At 43.4% G+C, this 19,204-nt stretch overlaps 1 protein-coding gene across 3 annotated transcripts in view; it reads left to right on the top strand.

The window, feature by feature from the left end:
• MAP3K13 (mitogen-activated protein kinase kinase kinase 13) overlaps positions 1 to 19,204 on the top strand; it is a 224,195-nt gene that overhangs the window by 24,759 nt on the left and 180,232 nt on the right. For 2 of the 3 annotated variants that reach the window (XM_033946742.1, XM_033946740.1), the window contains exon 1: positions 2,099 to 2,264. The exons of the other annotated variant lie outside the window; for it this stretch is intronic. The gene's annotated coding sequence lies outside the window, so the exon portion shown is untranslated. Of the gene's footprint in view, positions 1 to 2,098; positions 2,265 to 19,204 lie in introns of those variants that run through there. 3 annotated transcript variants of the gene reach the window in all.

Here is a 19,204-nt window from a genome sequence, read left to right as displayed (position 1 = left end):
ATCACCTTTTCTACCTGGAATCAAGATCAGAGACTACATGGCTTTACTAAACGTAAATTGTGCCAAACAAATCTGATTGAATTCTTTGACTGGGTAACCAAGAACTTGATTGTGTACAATTCTGGAGACTGCACCTTCAAACAGAAATATAAAGGATGGAGTCGGTCCTTGTATTCCTTATGCATTTTTAAATAGTTATGGATAAGATTGTACGTTTATTGTTTTAAATATTTTTTATTTGTCCCCCCAAATTATTATTGTTATATGCATTGAAATTACTTGATATTGCGTTCAAATCAAAATTTTAATAAACTTGAAACTTGGTCCAGAGGAAGGCTACTAAAATGGTGCATGGTCTTCATCATAAGGCGTATGGGGACAGACTTAAAGATTTCAATATGTATACTTTGGAGGAAAGGCGGGAAAAGGGAGATATGATAAACGTTTAAATACCTATGTGGTGTAAATGCGCATGAGTCGAGTCTCTTTCATTTGAAAGGAAGCTCTAGAATGAGAGGACATAGGATGAAGTTAAGAGGTGATAGGCTCAGGAGTAATCTAAGGAAATACTTTTTTACAGAAAGGGTGGTGGATGCGTGGAACACCTCCCAGAAGAGGTGGTGGAGACAGACTGTGTCTGAGTTCAAGAAAGCTTGGGATAGGCACATGGGATCTCTTGGAGAAAAGAAGAGATAATGGTTATTGTGGATGGGCAGACTGGATGCGCCATTTGGCGTTTATTTGCCATCATGTTTCTATAAAGTGCGCTAAATGTAATTTACTTAGATTTCAGCGAAGCCTTTCACATGGTTCCTCATAGGAAGCTCTTGAAAAAACTTGACCGGCTGAATTTAGGATCCAAAGTGGTGAACTGGATTAGAAACTGGTTGACGAATAGACACCAGAGAGTGGTGGTTAATAGAATTTGCATGGAGGAAGGAAAGGTAGGTAGTTGAGTGCCTAAAGGATCCATGCTGGGGCCAATTCTGTTCAATATGTTTGTGAGCAATATTGCCAAGATTTCTAACAGAGTGGACTTTTTTGCATTTTGCGTCTATTTTATAAAATATGGGTATAAATTGTGATTCTACATAAGCTCTGCCTAAACTCCTCTCTTGAGTATGCCTGCTCTACCAATATGAATCTACTTGCACGTTATGTACTTTTAGGCATGACCTCATTTTATAAAAGTTTTATTTTTCATGTGTAAATTTGCTTTTGAGTATAAAATATTATGAAGGTAATAGCAATGATTGTCTATTTAGAAAATAAATCAATTTTTCGTGTTATATGTCTCGTATTGCTGAATAAAAAGGCCATCTCATAATTTATACTGGCTGGTAAACAAAGACAGGGGGCGGCTCCTCTTTACAGTTAAGACTCGATTCTCTGCAATGACAGTGCACATCTGTTCACCATCTGCTAGTTACTCTGTTCTCTTTCTGTCCCTACCTACGCGTGCTTTCTAAGAAAAGAATGCATTGCACGCACAGGTTAGGATGTCGACATTTTTTATTTACTTTTTGTTTTGATCCTTCATGTATCCAGGAAATAAATCAGAAAGAACAATTACATTCAAGGAGTTATTACAGTAATAAAAATCCTTTTCAAATATAATGGTGGCCAAACAGTAAGTTCACAGGGCAGATGATGGCTGTGTGAGATACTTTATCCACATTTTTCCGCGCAACATGTCTGTACAGCAAACAGTTCAAGAGAAGTACAGTGAGTCTTGTTGGGATTCGCGTTGTTGCGCGGTCCCTTAAAAAAAACCCCCAAAACTTTAGCATATTGGTAAGGCTGAGAGTGAGATGCAAGAGAGAACAAGCAAGCTACGTTCTTCACCAAAGGACTTGCCAATACAAATGACTACAAGCTTTGGTAGCACTTCAAGCCAGCGAGCGCTCCCATTGGTGGAGCCCCTCCTTTCCCGGACGTCGAGGAGGCAGGCTCCGGCTCCGCGCCAGTGGATTGGCTGCTTTCCCGCCCTTCCCACCCCTCCCTCCCTCTCGCGCCGCTACACTGTAGACGTCACAGCTAGGTCTGTGCAGAATTTTAAAGCCGCCCCGTTTTGTCCATTCATGAATCTGATGTGACGTCAACAGTGCCCCTTTGCAGTGGGCTGCAGGATTGTGGGGGCGGAATTTCCCCCTTTTTTAATTCTTCGAATCATCGGATATATTTTTTTTAACCTCATTACACTTTAGTATCTTGGGTTTGTAAGCAGAAAATGGAGAAACATGTATAGGAATTCTTTTAAAACTGTGAGTATTTCTGTAAATATATCCTGCCTGTTCTCTTTGTTTTATTATGGAGATAGGGGGAGGGGTGGTGGAGATGAATTTTGCCTGTGCCCAGCTGTGGAGGAGAGCGGTAGACAGATGGATGGTGCGTTTGTTCTCAGGGATCAGTGTACTGTACTAGAAAAAATGATGCTGAGGGGTAGAGGGCAGAAACCTGAAACCTTGATTTTACAGGGGAGTGTGTACAAGACACAGCGGCAGCATTATTCTTTTTTTCTTGCTTTCCTTTCATCTTGCATTCTCTATCAGCCCTGCAAATTTTGGATAAATCTTATTTGTAAACATGCAAGACGCCCCCCCCCCCCCAAAAAAAAAAAGTGCTTGAATTGAATGGACCCTGAAGCAAGTCTCGATTCTGTCTTTTTTTTTTTTTTTGAGGAGGGGGGATTCTAACGTGAAAACAGCTGGCTCTGGAAGACCTGCGGTAGAAATTCAAATCGTCCTAGGTAGCACCTTTTCCTTACATGATTTGCATAAGGTTTATATATTTTAAAGACTTTACTACTTTCGGTTTGAAGCATACACTGTTCTTTGCTATTCTTTAAGGATTGTTTCCTGTGTTTCAAGTTTTATTTTTGAAATACAGTTAAACCTTGGTTTGCGAGCATAATTCGTTCCAGAAGCATGCTTGTAATCCAAAGCACTTGTATATCAAAGCAAATTTCCCCTTAGGAAATAATGGAAACTCAGACGATTCGTTCCAAAACCCAAAAACTTTAATACAAAATACTATAGTATTCGTATTGCAAGACCTTGCTTGTTTAGAGCAGTCCCACAGTATCAGGGAGAGAAGAACCATTGGCTCAGTTGTGATGATGTGACACGTGTATACTGTATGTACTTGTATTGCAAGATTTTGCTTGTTTAGAACAGTCACTACACTCTTGCAGAGTCAGAGAGAGAAGAACCATCGGCTCAGTTGTAATGTGTGTATACTGTATGTACTTGTATTGCAAGACATTGCTTGTATATCAAGTTAAAATTTAATAAAATATTTTGATGGTCTTGCAAAACACTTGCAAACCAAGTTACTTGCAACCCAAGGTTTTACTGTATTGTCTTGTTCTTTTAATATGACCTATCTTCATTTTTAAAAAACTGTACTAAAGACCGGAATCCCAGTGTAGATTTAGCACAGTTACTTATCGTAACAGGTGCTATCCAGGGACAGCAGGCAGATATTCTCACGAATGGGTGACATCACCAATGAAGCCCCAGTACGGACCACTTTAAAAGTGCATCGCCACTTTAAATCTTTAGAAAGTTCGCAACAGCCCGAACCGCGCATGTGCGAGTGTCTTCCTGCCTGACGTAGGGAGCGCGGTCCCTCAGTTAAGATAAGCCAGCTAAGAAGCCAACTCGGGGAGGAGGGTGGGATGTGAGAATATCTGCCTGCTGTCCCTGTATAACACCTGTTACGGTAAGTAACTGTGCTTTATCCCAGGACAAGCAGACAGCATATTCTCACAAATTAGTGACCTCCAAGCTAACAGAGATGGGATGGTGGGAATGTTGGCCTAAGAAAATAAATGTTGCAATACAGATTGGCCGAAGTGTCCATCCGTCTAGAGAAGGTAGTAGTGAGAAGTGAATGTGTGAACTGAGGACCAGGTGGCAGCTTTACAGATTTTCTCAATAGGCGTAGATCTAAGGAAAGCTACAGAAGCTGCCATAACTCTAACTTTATGGGCTGTGACATGACTCTCCAGTGCCAGTCCAGTCTGAGCATAGCATAAAGAAATGCAGGCTGCCAGCCAATTTGAAATTGTTCTCTTGGATTCAGGACGCCCCAACTTGTTTGGATCAAAAGAGATGAAAAGTTGGGGAGAAGTTTGTTGTGGCTTTGTCTAGTCAATATAGTAGGCCAAAGACCGCTTACAGTCCAAAGTATGTAAAGCATTTTCTCCAGCATGAGAATGAAGTTTAGGAAAAAACACTGGTAGGACAATTGATTGATTGAGATGAAATGCAGTGACAACTTTTGGAAGAAACTTTGGATGTGTACGCAGAACCACCTTGTCATGATAAAAAACTGAAAGATGGATCTGCTACTAATGCTTGTAACTCACTAACCCTCCTGGCAGAGGTGAGAGCAATTAGAAAGACCACTTTCCAAGTCAGAAACTTGAGTTGAGCTGTGGCCATTGGTTCAAATGGTGGTTTCATCAAACTGGAAAGTACCACATTAAGGTCCCAAATGACAGGGGAGACTTGAGAGGTGGTTTAACATTGAAAAGACCTTTCATGAATCTGGAAACCAAAGGATGAGCAGTGAGAGTTTTCCCTTGACTGGCATGTGAAAAGCTGTAATAGCACTGAGATGGACTTTTATTTGTGAGGAGCCGCAAACAAGTCGATTTGAGGAGTGTCCCATTGAGCAAATATGGACTGGAGAGTTGCAGAGACGAGAGTCCATTCGTGAGGTTGAAGAATTCTGCTGAGGTTGTCTGCTAGGGAATCCTCTCCTTGAATGTAGACCACCTTCAAGAACAAATATCTGTCGCCCAAGTCCAGATTTTCTGGGCTTCCTGACATAGTAGGTGAGAACCCGTACCTCCTTGTTTGTTGATGTAGTACATTGCTACTTGATTGTCTGTGAAAATGAGGAGGACTTGAGGGCGAAGTAGATGATAAAAAGCCTTGAGGGCATAAAACATTGCTCTGAGTTCTAGAAATTTATATGAAATTTTTTCTCCTTGTCGGTCTAAAATCCCTGAGTCTGAAGATCGTCCATGTGAGCTCCCCAGGCATAAGGAGATGCGTCCGTTGTGAGGATCTTGTGATGAGGGGGTAAATGGAAAAGGAGACCTCTGGATAGATTGGAAGAGGTCATCCACTAGTGAAGCGACTGCAGAAGAGATGATGTCACATAGATATGCTGAGAAAGACAATCTGTCACTGGAGACCACTGAGAAGTGAGAGTCCATTGAGGGGTCCGAAGATGTAGTCTTGCCAGTGGTGTGACATGAGCCGTCGAAGTTATGTGGCCTAGAAGAACCGTCATGTGTTTGGCAGAGTTGGTTTGAAGAGGAAGTAATTGTTGACACAGACGGATGAGAGTCTGAAGCCGATATAGTGGAAGAAATTCTCTCATGAGAATGGTGTCGAGGATTGCCTCAATGAATTGTAGACGTTGAGTCAGAATGAGATGTGATTTGGGGAAGTTGACTTTGAATCCAAGAATCTGAAGAAAATAGATGGTCTGAGAAGTTGCTTGAAGCACTTCTTGAGATGACACAGCTTTGATTAACCAATCGTCTAGGTAAGGAAAGACTTGAAGACCGTGCAATCGGAGAAAGGCGGCCACCACAATTAGGCACTTCGTGAAAACTCTTGGAGAAGATGCCAGGCCGAAGGGAAGTACCTTGTATTGGTAATGACAGCTCCTCTTGTGCCTTTTTTATCTTCAGGAGCCAGCTATGCCACGATGAAGACAGATGGAATCCAAAACCAAAGCCTGAGACCAATGTGATTTGAAGAATAAAATTACCAGACAAGAAAAAGTAGAAAAAAATAAATTTATTTTATGTTTTGTGATTAGAATATTTCAGATATGGATATGTATCCTGCTAGAGCTGGTATTAGACATAACTGGGGACCGCAAAGCCCAGGCTGTGCTTCTTTAGCTTCCAGCTGGCTTAGGGCTCACTCTCTCTGACCGGGGTAGTTGCCCTAGTTGCACTCCCCTAACACTATTCCTGCCATATGTGACTGAAGTATTCTGTTAGCTTGATTTTTCTATGTAGCATTCTGTAGTAATTTGGTTTGTTCAGTTTTCACAATAGTGGAGGGGATATTTGTGAAAGGGAGGGGAGACAGGGGTTTTGTTGATCCTTGCTCTGTATTATTTGTGTTTATAAAATGACAATTGTACAGAATATTGTCTCTTTTTATACTTTAATAAAATAAATTCAGTATAAAATCATAACTATTTGAAGCTTGTGCGGATGGGATCTGACAGTTTACAGGGTGGGGATGGGGACCGAGCTTGGGGGGGCGGGGATGGGGACTGAGTTCGCGGGGATGGGACAGGGACTGAGCTCGCAAGGACGGGGACTGAGCTTGCGGGGATGGAGTAGGGATGGGGACTGAGCTCATGGGGACAGGGCAGGAACAGTGATAAATTTTTTTCCCGTGTCATTCTCTAGTTTAGGAGCTTGAAAAGTATGCTTACAAATTTAGCTTTGCCATTCAGTGGTGTACCAAGGGGGGGGGCGGGAGGGGCGGTCCGCCCCGGGTGCCAGCCCTGAGGGGGTGCTCCCGGCCTTGCCGTTCAGTCCCCCCCCCCACCCCCGAAGGACCGCTCGCCCCACTGACCTTCCTGCACCACCTGTGAAGCAGCCCGCAGCATCAGCGATCCCTGAACTGCTTGGGCGCTGCTTCCTGCACCGTGGTCCCGCCCCTCCTCTGACATCAGAGGAGGGGCGGGACCGTGGCGCAGGAAGCAGCGCCTAAGCAGCGCAGGGATCGCGTCGCGATCCTGCTGCGGCTGCTTCATAGGTGGTGCAGGAAGGTCAGTGGGGCGAACGGTCCTTCGGGGGTGGTGGGGGGGTACTGAACGGCAAGGCCGGGAGCATAGGTAGTGCTGCTTCATAGGTGGTGCGGGGAGGCCAGGGGGGCGAGCGATCCTTCGGGATGGGGTGGGTGGGCAGGCAGGCAGGCTTTCAAGGGGGAGGGGGGTGACAGGCAGGCAGGCAGGCCTTCAAGGGGGGGACAGGCAGGCCTTCAAGGGTGGAGGCAGACCTTCAAGGGGGGGGGACAGGCCTTCGGGGGGTGTGCAGACCTTCAAGGGGGAGGGACAGGCCTTCAAGGGGGGGACAGGCAGGCCTTCAAGGGGGGACCGGCAGGCCTTCAAGGGGGGAACAGGTCTACAAGGGGGTGGGACAGGCCTACAAGGGGGTGGGACAGGCCTTCAAGGGGGGGGACAGGCCTTCGGGGGGGGTGCAGGCCTTCAGGGGGGGTGCAGGCCTTTGGGGGGGTGCAGGACTTCGGGGGGTGCAGACCTTCAAGGGGGTGCAGGCCTTCAAGGGGGAGGACAGGCCTTCAGAGGGGGTGCAGGCCTTCGGGGTGGTGCAGGCCTTCAAGGGGGGGGACAGGCCTTCAAGGGGGGGACAGGCAGGCAGGCCTACAAGGGAGGACAGGCCTACAAGGGGGAGACAGGCAGGCAGGCCTTCAAGGGGGGGGGGACAGGCCTTCAAGGGAGGGACAGGCAGGCAGGCCTTCAAGGGGGGGACAGGCCTACAAGGGGGGGGGGGGGCAGGCCTACAAGGGGGGGGGACAGGCCTACAAGGGGGTGGAACAGGCCTTCAAGGGGGGTGCAGGCCTTCAGGGGGGTGCAGACCTTCAAGGGGGTGCAGGTCTTCAAGGGGGGGGACAGGCCTTCGGGGGGGGACAGGCCTTTGGGGGGGGTGCAGGCCTTCAAGGGGGGGACAGGCCTTCAAGGGGGGGACAGGCAGGCAGGCCTACAAGGGGGGACAGGCCTACAAGGGGGAGACAGGCAGGCAGGCCTTCAAGGGGGGGACAGGCCTACAAGGGGGTGGAACAGGCCTACAAGGGGGTGGGACAGGCCTTCAAGGGGGGTGCAGGCCTTTAAGGGGGACAGGCCTTTGGGGGGACCCTGGTTTAGAACTACACGGATGGAAGGGGGTGTTCAAAGAGACGTGCATATGCCAAACTTTGGGGGAGGAGGAAGAAATAATGGGTCTGAAAATAGAGGAGAGGGAGAGAGATGATGGACCATGGGATTTAGGGAGGGAAGGAACAGAAAGGGAGGGAAATTGGACACAAGGGATGGTGTGGAGGAGTGATAGAGATACTGGATAGGAGGGTAATTGGGAAAAGAAAGGGAGAGACGGTGGACTCTGGGGTGGTGGGGAAGGAGGGAGAGATGCCGGATGAAAGGGTAGTTAAGAAAAGGTGGATCTGTGGAGAGGGATGAAAAAAAGGAAAGATACCAGACTTCCTGGGGAGGGAAGGGAAATGGAAAGGGAGGACAGAGTTGGCAGATAGATGGTTAGCATGCAGAAAGAAGAAAGAAGGAGACCCTGGCAAGCAAGTTATCAGAAGAAAACCAGAGTCTTGGACCAACAAGATTTGAAATATAACCAGACAACAAAAGGTAGAAAAATTAATTTTATTTTCTGTTTTGTGATTATAATATGTCAGATTTGAAATGTGTATCCTGCCAGAGCTGGTGTTGGACTGCAAACGTGAGCTAGGATTTAACAGAGAGAGGAAAAGTCCTTTTTGTTTCTTTATTTTATTTACACCACAGCGCCAGTGTGGTTAGGAGAAGCCAAAGGGGGTGAAAAAGCTATAAAACCCACCAGGAGTTTTGAAAAAAAATCACCCAACTGGGCAGGAAAATCGAATTGAAAAACCAATTCAATAGGCTGAATTGAATCGAAATTTTTTTTCCTGAATCTGGCAGCATTAGTTTGCGCTACTGTCTTAGACTTTAGGACCTGGGATTGGGTAGAGATTGCATCCTCAGTACTTTATAATGCAAGTGAAACGAGGATTTGGTCAGACTTTTGAAGGGTCTGCAGAAAAAAAATATTGTATAGGCCGGGGACATGAGACAGCAGGAAATGGGAACTTTTCTTCCTTCTATTTTTGTAAATGGAAAGGCTGAGGATGTCAGAGAGTTCAGTTAAAATATGTGCTTTATAAGAAAATATAATAACGTGTTTTATAAAGTTTATAGCATAGCTGGCCTACCCAGTGAGGTGTTCCTAGTGGTGGTGGTGGCAGCGTGTCAATGTGTTGAGAGGAAGAGGTGGTCTGGGAAATTCTGCTGAGCAAACTCCGGGCCCATTTCCACCCCCCAGTTAGTCCACTCCACTCAACTGGTTCACACACTGAGTGGGTCTTTGGGTGTTGTTTTGGGATCTCTTCCAGTGGTTTATCAGTATCTCCTTCTGGTCCAAGGAAGGAAACTTTGTTATCCTTAGCATTGACCTACAGAATATGTTTGTAACAGCGCTGCTTGTGTGGCATTAGGCTATGTAGTGATTGAAAGAAAAAAACAGACCTTTGCACATTTTTGCACTATATGGTGGGTGTATGAGGAGATTCACATTTCCTGCACAGCTAAGTCCATGTGAAGTTACCTTGTGCTGTATTTGACATCTAGCAAGGTCTCTGTTTGAAAGGAAAGATCTAAACTTAAAAATGAAGTGGCCAGAAGTTATGGTAAAAGCAGTTTTAAGAAAGATTTGGACAAATTCCTGGAGGAAAAGTCCATAATCTGTTATTAAGACATGGGGAAAGTGTCTGCTTGCCCTGGATCGTAGCATGGAATGTTGCTACTTTTTGGGTTTTGACCAGGTATTAGTGTCCTGGATTGGCTACCATGAGAATGGGCTACTGGGCATGATGGACCATTGGTCTGACCCAGTTAGGCTATTCTTATGTTATGTTCTCATCTGTAGGGGCCTTTGTTTTCACTTCTTATTTTAATGTATTTTTTTTCTGGGAACTTATCAGTGTTTTTTATAATGGGAACAAAAATGGAAGAGAATTAATGTGTGTGAGATGAGGGGGTAACTAATTTCTTCAGCTAAATAATTCAATCCACTTCAAACAGACATAGGAGAACTCACGCACCATTCATACACCCTCCAACCAAAAACGTCAAAAGAAAAAAACCGTTCGACAACCTCCTAGCCATTCGAGCTGCAACACTCGACCCCCAACTCTACAACCAATTGACATCGACCACAGACTGCAAAACCTTCAAAAGAAATAAAAACCCTTCTATTCAAAAAACACATAAAACCGAACTAACACAATCAGAACTGTCCCAAGCATCACCTGCAACTACTCCATATGTACTTCTGATGTCATGACAATTCAGACATAATTTATGTTATGTTATGTTTGGAATATAAGAAAATTTTCACTGCCTGTTTCTATTCTGACCATTTATTCCGTTTCATGGTCATTACAAAAAATATTTTTTTACATGGGGGGTGTCAAAAAATGATGGGCCCCGGGTGCCACATACCCTAGGTACGCCACTGTTGCCATTCATTTACTTAGGCTTATTGGCCTAATTTATGAGCTTAGTAAGATAATCAGTATGAAGCACATATTTTCATAACCTAAATCCACCCTGTTGCCGCCCACTTTTTATGCTCCTAAGTTTAGCAGCAGACTGAAATTCAGCATGCATTTAGGCACTAAGGGCTAGATTCACTAAGCAAACCAATCGTGTACCGCTCGGTTTGCGCTCACTTTCCTACTATGGCTCGATTCACTAACCTTCCTCCAGACCCCATCCGATCTGTGCATGCAAATGAGTAAAAAGGCATGTAAATTTCTTAAGGCCTGGATTCATGAAACCATTTTATCCAAACCGACTGGCCTTTCCATTCCAAAAAGTTTTGACTGCTGAGGACCAGTTGCTTTACATTCTCGCCGACTATTCCTGCCTAGCAACTGTCGCGTGCATGTTAAGAGCCTCATTAAAAATATATATCTACCCCACAAAAAATCCAAAATATATCTAAACTTTAAATATATGTAAACTTTCATGTACATAAGTGTTAGAAATATTTTTCTGATTTTTTTTGGAATGCGCATAGCGAGCGAGGGAGTGAATCTCGGATTTGTAATGCGCATAGCGAGAAAATCGTGGATTAATCCCATGCTCTCCTTGTGCATTGTACATTTCATATATCAATGCCAAATTTAAAAAAAAAATCAAAAATAACTTTTAAGGGCCAGCTATCCTTCCAGCTAGATTGTCACGTGCATCTGAGGTCACGGGGTCGCCTTTGGTTGCTTCATGCTTCATGGCAGAAAGAGCCGCGCAGCCTCCTGGGATTCATAGGCTGTATATAACAGCGCGTGATCCCAGTGCATTCAACTGCTGTTAACTGTTGTGCCTTCTAGCAACTTAACAGTTCTTTTCCTGATAGAAATGTTAAGCTGTTTGGAAGCGCGCAATAAACTTTGAGATCGATCTGTAAAAAAAGGACGAACTCGAAGAATTCCACAGTTCGCTCACAAATCTCCGATGCTATTTCTCCTCAGACTTCTCCAACAAATTTTTCAAAAAGCTAAGGTCACAGCTTAAACAGCTTGCAACAGCACTTAAGAAAAAAAAAAAGAGGTTGGTAAAAACTACAGTTCTTATATTGCATTTTTTTATGACAACAATGCTTTGCGGTAGGCGCATTCGGAACCCACCAATGATGTCCACGATTAAACTCCGCCCCATTTCTACGCAGTGAAGTCCTAAAGAGCTAGCGCATGCGTTATGTGCTTCAAAACCAATAAGGAGACAATGCGCATGTGCGTCGATCGATGTTAAGGCGAGATGTGTTTACAATTTGATCATTTGCATGGACAAGCTTTACTGAATCGATCGGCCAGAATGACTCGGAAACGGATAGGACACTAATAGGATAGATTTGTGGACTTTAGTGAACCTAGCCCTAAGGCCCTCTTTTACTAAGGTGCACTAATTGATTTAGCACATGCATGTTAGTCTATGGATGCGTTAGCGTTTAGCGTGTGCTAATTGAATTAGCACATGCTAATCGGTTACCACACCTTACTAAAAGAGGGGTAAGCCCCAGGAAATTTTCAAAGAAGCCAATTCAGAAGCATATCTTTTTAAAGAAGCATAGATTCTTTGACTATCGGGCCCAAAGTGAATGTCCTCAGGTGACCCAGTCAAAGCCCAAATCTGAAGCAACAGAAAACCTACAGAAAAACATGATGTAGTCCACAGAAGATCCCCACACAGACTAAAGGTGCTTGAGCTATTCGCATGTTTGGTGTGTATAGTTGGTAGACACTTATTTTAAATGACTCACAGGCTTATTGCTGAAAAAAATAGGGCTTCCACCAAGTACTGAGTCAACAGGTGTGACGATCTTATTTAGTCAAGACATTTTGGGGTTATTAATTATTTTTGAATATTTCTATAATTGTCCTTTCCCAATGAAGGGGTAGAGCTGGCTGTGGAGATCAGTGAAACAAACTTCTGCTTTAACTTGTTTGAATTGTATTTCTTGAAATATTTTGAAACCTGCTAGATATTCAGATATTTCCATCCTATTATAGTTTGATCAGTGACAAAATGAACAAGCAGCTTTGTCTGACAGTTGGGTCTCCATAATATCCAGGAGAGTTAGCTGAAATGCAGGTTCTTGCATATCGAGGTTTGTCTGGCAGGCCAAACAGTCTTCACGTTGACTGAGTCAATGCAGCAGACTGGTAGGTCATGGGTATGGAGTATTAGCTGGAAAAAACCAACACAGGGATCTTGGATGCAGTGATTGGTGACTGTTTGGATTACTGCAGTGCTTTGTGATTAAACTTGGGAGAGGTGCAGAGTAAATGAGAAGTCTTCTACACAGGAGAGGGCAGCACAAAAGGAGGAAGAAAACAAAATTTGTTTGGGATAAGGAGTGATGTTTATATACAGTGTTTACAAAATGCCTTCCCATGCCAAAGGAGAATTAAGAGTGGATTAGTAGCTTGCATATTTATTTCATTTAGTGCCTTTAAAAGGTACCATTTCTCTCAGAGAGCAAAACTCCAGAAGATCATGCAGAGCTGCCAAGGGGGACTGATTTTTAAGAGAGAGATTTTAAGACAGCCCCAGCCTCACCCACTGCAGTTCCAGGCTCCATCCTGGCCTACCTTAATTCCTTGCAATAAGAGCTATACGATTTTGCAGCTCTTAATGTAAGACTGATTTGCGGCAGCAGTGATGACATCTTATTAATGCATCTCCTGCTTCTAATAGAAGACGTAGCTGTTGATCAGGGCCCCAGCGAGAGTACATGAGATGGCAAGTTTTAAGTTTTTGATAAACTGCTTATCAGTGAAAATCTAAGCGGTGTACAATAAAATATTTAGGAGGAACATATAACACAAACATATAATTACGTACATGAGATGTAGTGGGAAAAAAGGAATAAATACAATCTGTATATAAGAAAGTAAGAGTGGACAGGGAAAGCACACGAGGGAGGGAAATAAAGTAAAATAAAATATGCCTTATAGCATAGAATTTAGAAACTTACATGTTTTAAAAAAAAAAAATTTGAATACAAATGTTTTGAGTTCTGATTTAAATTTCTGTAAGGAATCCTGCTGTCTGAGGGAAATTGGCAGGGCATTCCATAATGTTGGTGCAACCACAGAGAATATGGATTTATGAGTAGTGTCGTAGACTATATCATGTAGAAAGGGAACAGATAAGAAGCACTGGTTAGTGGATCTTGAAGGCCTAGATGTAGAGTATGGTATAATCAATCAATAAAAGCAGGAGAATGCATAGATTTAGAACTCCTTTTATTAAGCTGCGATAGCGTTTTTAGCACACTCAGGATTTTAGCGCGCGCTAAACCCACGCTATGCGGCTAGAACTAACGCCAGCTCAATGTTGGCATTAAGATCTAGCACGCGCTAAAACCGCTATCACAGCTTAGTAAAAGGAGCCCTTAGTTTTGAATGTCAAAACTAGGATTTTAAAAGTGATTCGATGTGAATTTGGTAGGCCAGTGAGCAGTTTTTAATAGAGGAGTTACATGATCAAATTTCTTGACAATGTTTGTAATTTTTATAGCAGTGTTTTGAATTATTTGAAGTCTTCTAACTTCTTTCTGAGTAATTCCTTGGTATAGAGAATTGCAATAGTCCAGATGAATTGAAATATTGAGGGACGCTGGCACTAGAAGTGACCCACTAAAGTGGGAGCCTCTTGTTGAATGCGGGAGACTTGGCAGATCTGGTCATGTTATGTGATTAGAGAGAGTTTAGCTCAGAAGAAATATGATGAAATTGTGTACTGAGAAGATGTTGGATGCGTGGAATAGTCTTCCAGAAAAAGTGATGATAGCTAAAAACTGGTGGAATTCAAACATGCTATGGATACATATCTTATCCAGCAGTGAGAACAAGCAAGAGTAAGGAAGGCAGTGGCTGGTTATTGGTGCTCGTATTTGGAATTTGGGGGAAATGAGGGAAAGTGGAGACAAGAAGGGACCTCATAGCTGCCATTCTCAGAGTGTTGGTATCTAAGTGAGGACTCCAGGTTCATGGAGCAATAGAAGAGCTTTAAGCATTTCCAGGTGAGCTGTGAATGATTGAGTGACTGTGTATTGCCATTCCTTGCACCAGTAGGAAGGATCACATTATTTTATTCTGGATGTGGCGGCCTAAATGAAACAGAAAAATACAAATCTATTTTCTGCAGTGAACTGGTGTACATGTGCAGGTGGTTTTCTGCATTCCATGGTGCTCTGTTCTTTTGATTTTCTTGTTTGAATGACCATGGTGGGGCTTTATCTGGTAAGCCACATGTTTGCTTCCCAAGACCTTCAGGCTGAGAAGCCTCAGGGTCCAAGTAGTGTTTGTGTCTATTATGTAGCAAGATGTTATCTTAATAATAATTAAACAAATATGTTCTTTATTTTGCCCTGCTGAGAAACTTAGACTCTAACACTATCAATTGGAATGAATTTTGGACACATCTGCCCAACCTACAATGTCAGCCTCACTTTGTCAATCAACTTTTTTCATTATACTTAAATCTTACTGGACCCCAATTAAGCTTGCTAGAATTTATACCACAACCCTCTTCAAATTTATGTTGGTCTTGTAATAAAGAACCTGGTATGTTTACCCATCTTTTACTATATTGCCCCAATGTGCAAATTTATTGGAACTCAATATGGCACAGATTTACAAACATATTGAATATCAATAATACTATACCTTTTTCTTATGAAACGCTTAACTTGCGATCCTCAAATCCTACCATCAATATTCTTGATAATTTAAAAAAAAACCACCTTTTTAACATCATCCTTGCTACAGCCACCCATCTCATAGCCCCCTCCCCCTTTTTATTAAACTGCGATAGCGGTTATTAGCACAAGGAGCTTACAACTTGCTTCGGGCCTTCCTCACTGCCGGGTCTGACTCCTGCCTACTTTCTGTTTCCGCGAAGGCAGGACCCGGCAACGAGGAAGGGCCGAAGCAAGGAAGAGCAGCAAGTTGTAAGCTTCCCTCCGTCGCTGACCTATGGAAGATAGGTCAGCGATGGAGGGAAGCTTGCGACTCTTTCGATGGGAGGGATGGGAAGAGAAATGCTGCTGCTGCACCCAAGGGGGGAGGGGGGAATAGAAAAGCTGCTGATGCACCCAAGGAGGGGGAGGGGGAAGAGAAAAGCTGCTGCACCCAAGGGGGGGGGATAGGGGAAGAGAAAAGCTGCTGCTGCACCCAAGGGGGGGAGAGAGGGGAAGAAAAAAGATGATGCTTCTGCACCCAAGGGGGCGAGGGGGGAAGAGAATTGGGGAGAGAGAGAGGGGAGAAGGAAGACCAGGGAAGGAAGAGGAGAGGAAAGAGATGCCAAGACCATGGGAGGGAGGGAAAGGAGCTACCAGACCATGGGGGGGGGAGAGAGACAGAAGGAAGGAGAGAAAGGAAGAAGAGATGCCAGATAATGGAGTGGGAGGGGGAGATGGAAGGAGAGGAGAGAGATGAGAAAGAGATAGAGATGCCAGACCATGGGGTGGAGTGGGAAGGAAGGAAGGAAGGAAAGGAGAAGAGAGAGATGCCAGAGCATAGGGGAGGGGGTGGAGACAAAGGCTGGAAGGCAGTGCGGGGGACATTGGAAGAAGGCACAGAGGACACTAAGGATATAGGAAGGGGCACTAAGGACATAGGAAGGAGGCACTGAGGACATAGGAAGGAAGGAGGGAGGGAGGGAATAGAAAGAGACAATGTTGGGCCTGAGTGCAGAGAGAAAGAAATGAAAGAAAGGATGCACAGTCAGAAGGAAACGCAACCAGAGACTCATGAAATCACCAGACAGCAAAGGTAGGAAAAATGATTTTATTTTCAATTTAGTGATCAAAATGTGTCAGTTTTGAGAATTTATATCTGCTGTCTATATTTTGCACTATATTTGTCTATTTTTCTATAGTTACTGAGGTGACATTGCATATTTTAAAGTCATCTGCCTTGACATCTTTGAAAACCCCCCAAGTATAAATGATAATTAACATTTTTTTCTGTGTATAGTCTGCTTTGTGGTTTTTTAAAAATTTTATGGTTACCATTATGGTGTACATGAAAAATGAATGGAAAAAATTGGGGGCGGGGTTGGGGGCAGGACTGAATATTAATAGATGTCCTGTTTTGATGAAAAAAATAAATGGTCACGTTAAGCATGAGTCAGTAAAGTACTGTGTGGGGAAAGGGAGTGAAAGTTTGTTCTATAACAATGGTCTAAAGTATTTAAAGAAACATTTCTGTCTTTATGTGGAACCAGGGCTGTGGAGTCGGTAGATAAATGTTCCGACTCCGACTCCTCAGTTTTTTGTACTTCAGACTCCGACTCCTGAAATTTCCTCCGACTCCGACTCCTCGACTCCGACTCTGACTCCACAGCACTGGTTAATTTTCAGATCGTTAAAATGGAATGTCAAGTTGAGAGAAATGAGCATTTTCGACACCACCTTCTTTTTGCTTTTAATCAAGGTTCTAAGGCCGCAGAAGCTGCTCGCAACCTTTGTGCTGTGTATATAGTGGGTGCTATAGCTGAAAGAATCGCTCATGATTGGTATGCCAAGTTCAAAAATTGAGTCGGTAGATAAATGTTCCGACTCCGACTCCTCAGTTTTTTGTACTTCTGACTCCGACTCCAGGTACCCGAAATTTCCTCCGAATCCGACTCCGACTTCGACTCCACAGTCCTGTGTGGAACTGTATAATGAATGAGAGCTTGATGTGTGAATGTGAGGATTGCCTAATAGCAAAAATTAAACCAGAATCCCTGTATGCAAGCAAAGCATAAGGAGTGGGGGATGGGCTAATGCTAACTAATGTTAAGAGAAATAAAGCCCTGAGTTGATTTAGTGACCTGACATTTTACATCCCTGATGGAACTTTTGGGAGGAGAATCTTAGACCATTAAAACAAGGGTAGATGGTTCCCAGCCCACTGCACAGAAATAAGAAAGGGTCAGTGGGGTATTTATAATTCAGGTAGTCAGGTGGGGAGAACTTCCTGAAGAAACACAGTGGACTCAATACAGTAATTGTGCCAAGCGTAAAAAGAGTAGAGCTAAACTCTTGTGTATAAGTTCTTGCAACCAGAATGCTGCCCATTACTGTGCAAAGCATGGCAGCAGAACTATGAGAAAGAAATCCTGTTTAAAAGGAAATGTTTTGGTGGTTTTCTTTCCTGATTGAAGCAAGGACTTGCTGTAAAAGAGAACTTTTGTTTGTGATAAATCTTTTCCAATCATCATCAGCCGGTGTAGCTGTATTAGAACCAGTGCAAATTAAACTGGATAATAAAACTTGGAACTGGCAATTATTGGTGGAAGTTTTTTTTTCTTCCCCCTTTTCTTTTTTCCTGCTGTGCTTGTTTCAGATTGGTCCTCCAAAGAGCACTAATACTTGCGCCTGGGGCGGGAGCCGCATTGCCAGCTCTAGGCTTTCCCCTGACCCCGTCGCAATAATCATTGTGGGTATCCTGAAAACCTAACTGGCAAGGGGGTTCTCCAAGACTTACTTGAGAAACACTGCTTTATGCTATTCTATAAAGTACATGGAAAAAATGAGAATTCTCTCAAGTATTACCTCCCCCCCTTGCAAAATACATACTGTGTGATATATATCTGCTAAGAAGATCGACTGTTGGCTCCGGGCGGCTTTCCCGCAGAGGAGAGAATCCTGCATTCACCGTGGGCCTCATCTGGGGCAGCCTCCTTGGAGCGGCTGGGGCACGGGCAGTGTGTCTGGGAGGGAATGCATGGATGGGAGAACATCGCAGGGGAGGAGACATAGGCATCCTGGGACTGTCTGCCAAGTCTCTTCCCTGAAGAAGCCCTTTCTGGAAACGTCAATCGCTCCTCCTAAACTTACTTGCTCCACTTCATCACTGATGCTGAAACCGTGGATTGAAGACAAAGTTTTATTTTATTTTTCTTTCCAGCTTATGATTTATCTTTAATCTTATCTATTGTTTTGCCTTTTGTCTTTGTTTTGTTCTATTTCTATCATTTAAATTTCTCCAGAATTCTACTGTTCAACGGCTCCCCCTTCTGCTTCTATTCCTTTCTCTCCTCTCTTCTACATTCCAAAGTATTTAGATCAATGCTGTCTTGTTAAAATGTTTATTTTATTTTTATTTTTCCTCTAACTCTACTTTTCACTTCTCTATTACCCTCCAGGTACTTTAGTTAGATTGTGAGCCTTCGGGACAGTAAGGGAATTTTTCAAGTACCTTTCTTATTTCTAATCTTAATGTATATTTTCTTTAAACCGCTTAGAACCTAACGGATATAGCGGTATATAAGAAATAAATTACATTACATTACATATATACACATTTGCAGAATAGTACTTAATTGGTATGTTTATGTGTATTTTAAATTATTTATGCATGTAACACACATGTAAATGATTGTGCCTTTTTTATGGAATTGCTCCTAGGGGGTAATTTTATAGCAGGTTGCCAAGAAAATAGAGTAAGAAGGCATCTAATTGATAAAAACACATAGGCGCCTAGCATATATTTGTATAAAATCCTAGGAATAAACTCGCAGAAATGATGGCTAGATTGATGCCATTATTGTAGATAATATGCTGAAACCTTCCGCCCAATGTGCGGTGGCGGCCAAAAAAGCAAACAAGATACTAGGAATTATTAGAAAAGGGATGGCAAACAAAACTTGGAATGGTATGCTTCTTTATCGCTCTATGGTGTGACCTCACCTTGAGTATTGCATTCAATTCTGGTCTCCTTATCTCAAAAAAGATATAGTGGAGCTAGAAAAGGTTCAAAGAGCAACTAAGATGATAAAGGGAAAGGAACTCCTCTCATTTGAGGAAACAGTAAGGAGGTTAGGGCTCTTCATCTTG

The sequence above is a fragment of the Geotrypetes seraphini genome, chromosome 5, assembly GCF_902459505.1.
Source record: "Geotrypetes seraphini chromosome 5, aGeoSer1.1, whole genome shotgun sequence".
Lineage (NCBI taxonomy): Eukaryota > Metazoa > Chordata > Amphibia > Gymnophiona > Dermophiidae > Geotrypetes > Geotrypetes seraphini.
Note: the sequence above shows the minus strand (reverse complement) of the source record. Positions and strands in the feature narration are given on the sequence as shown.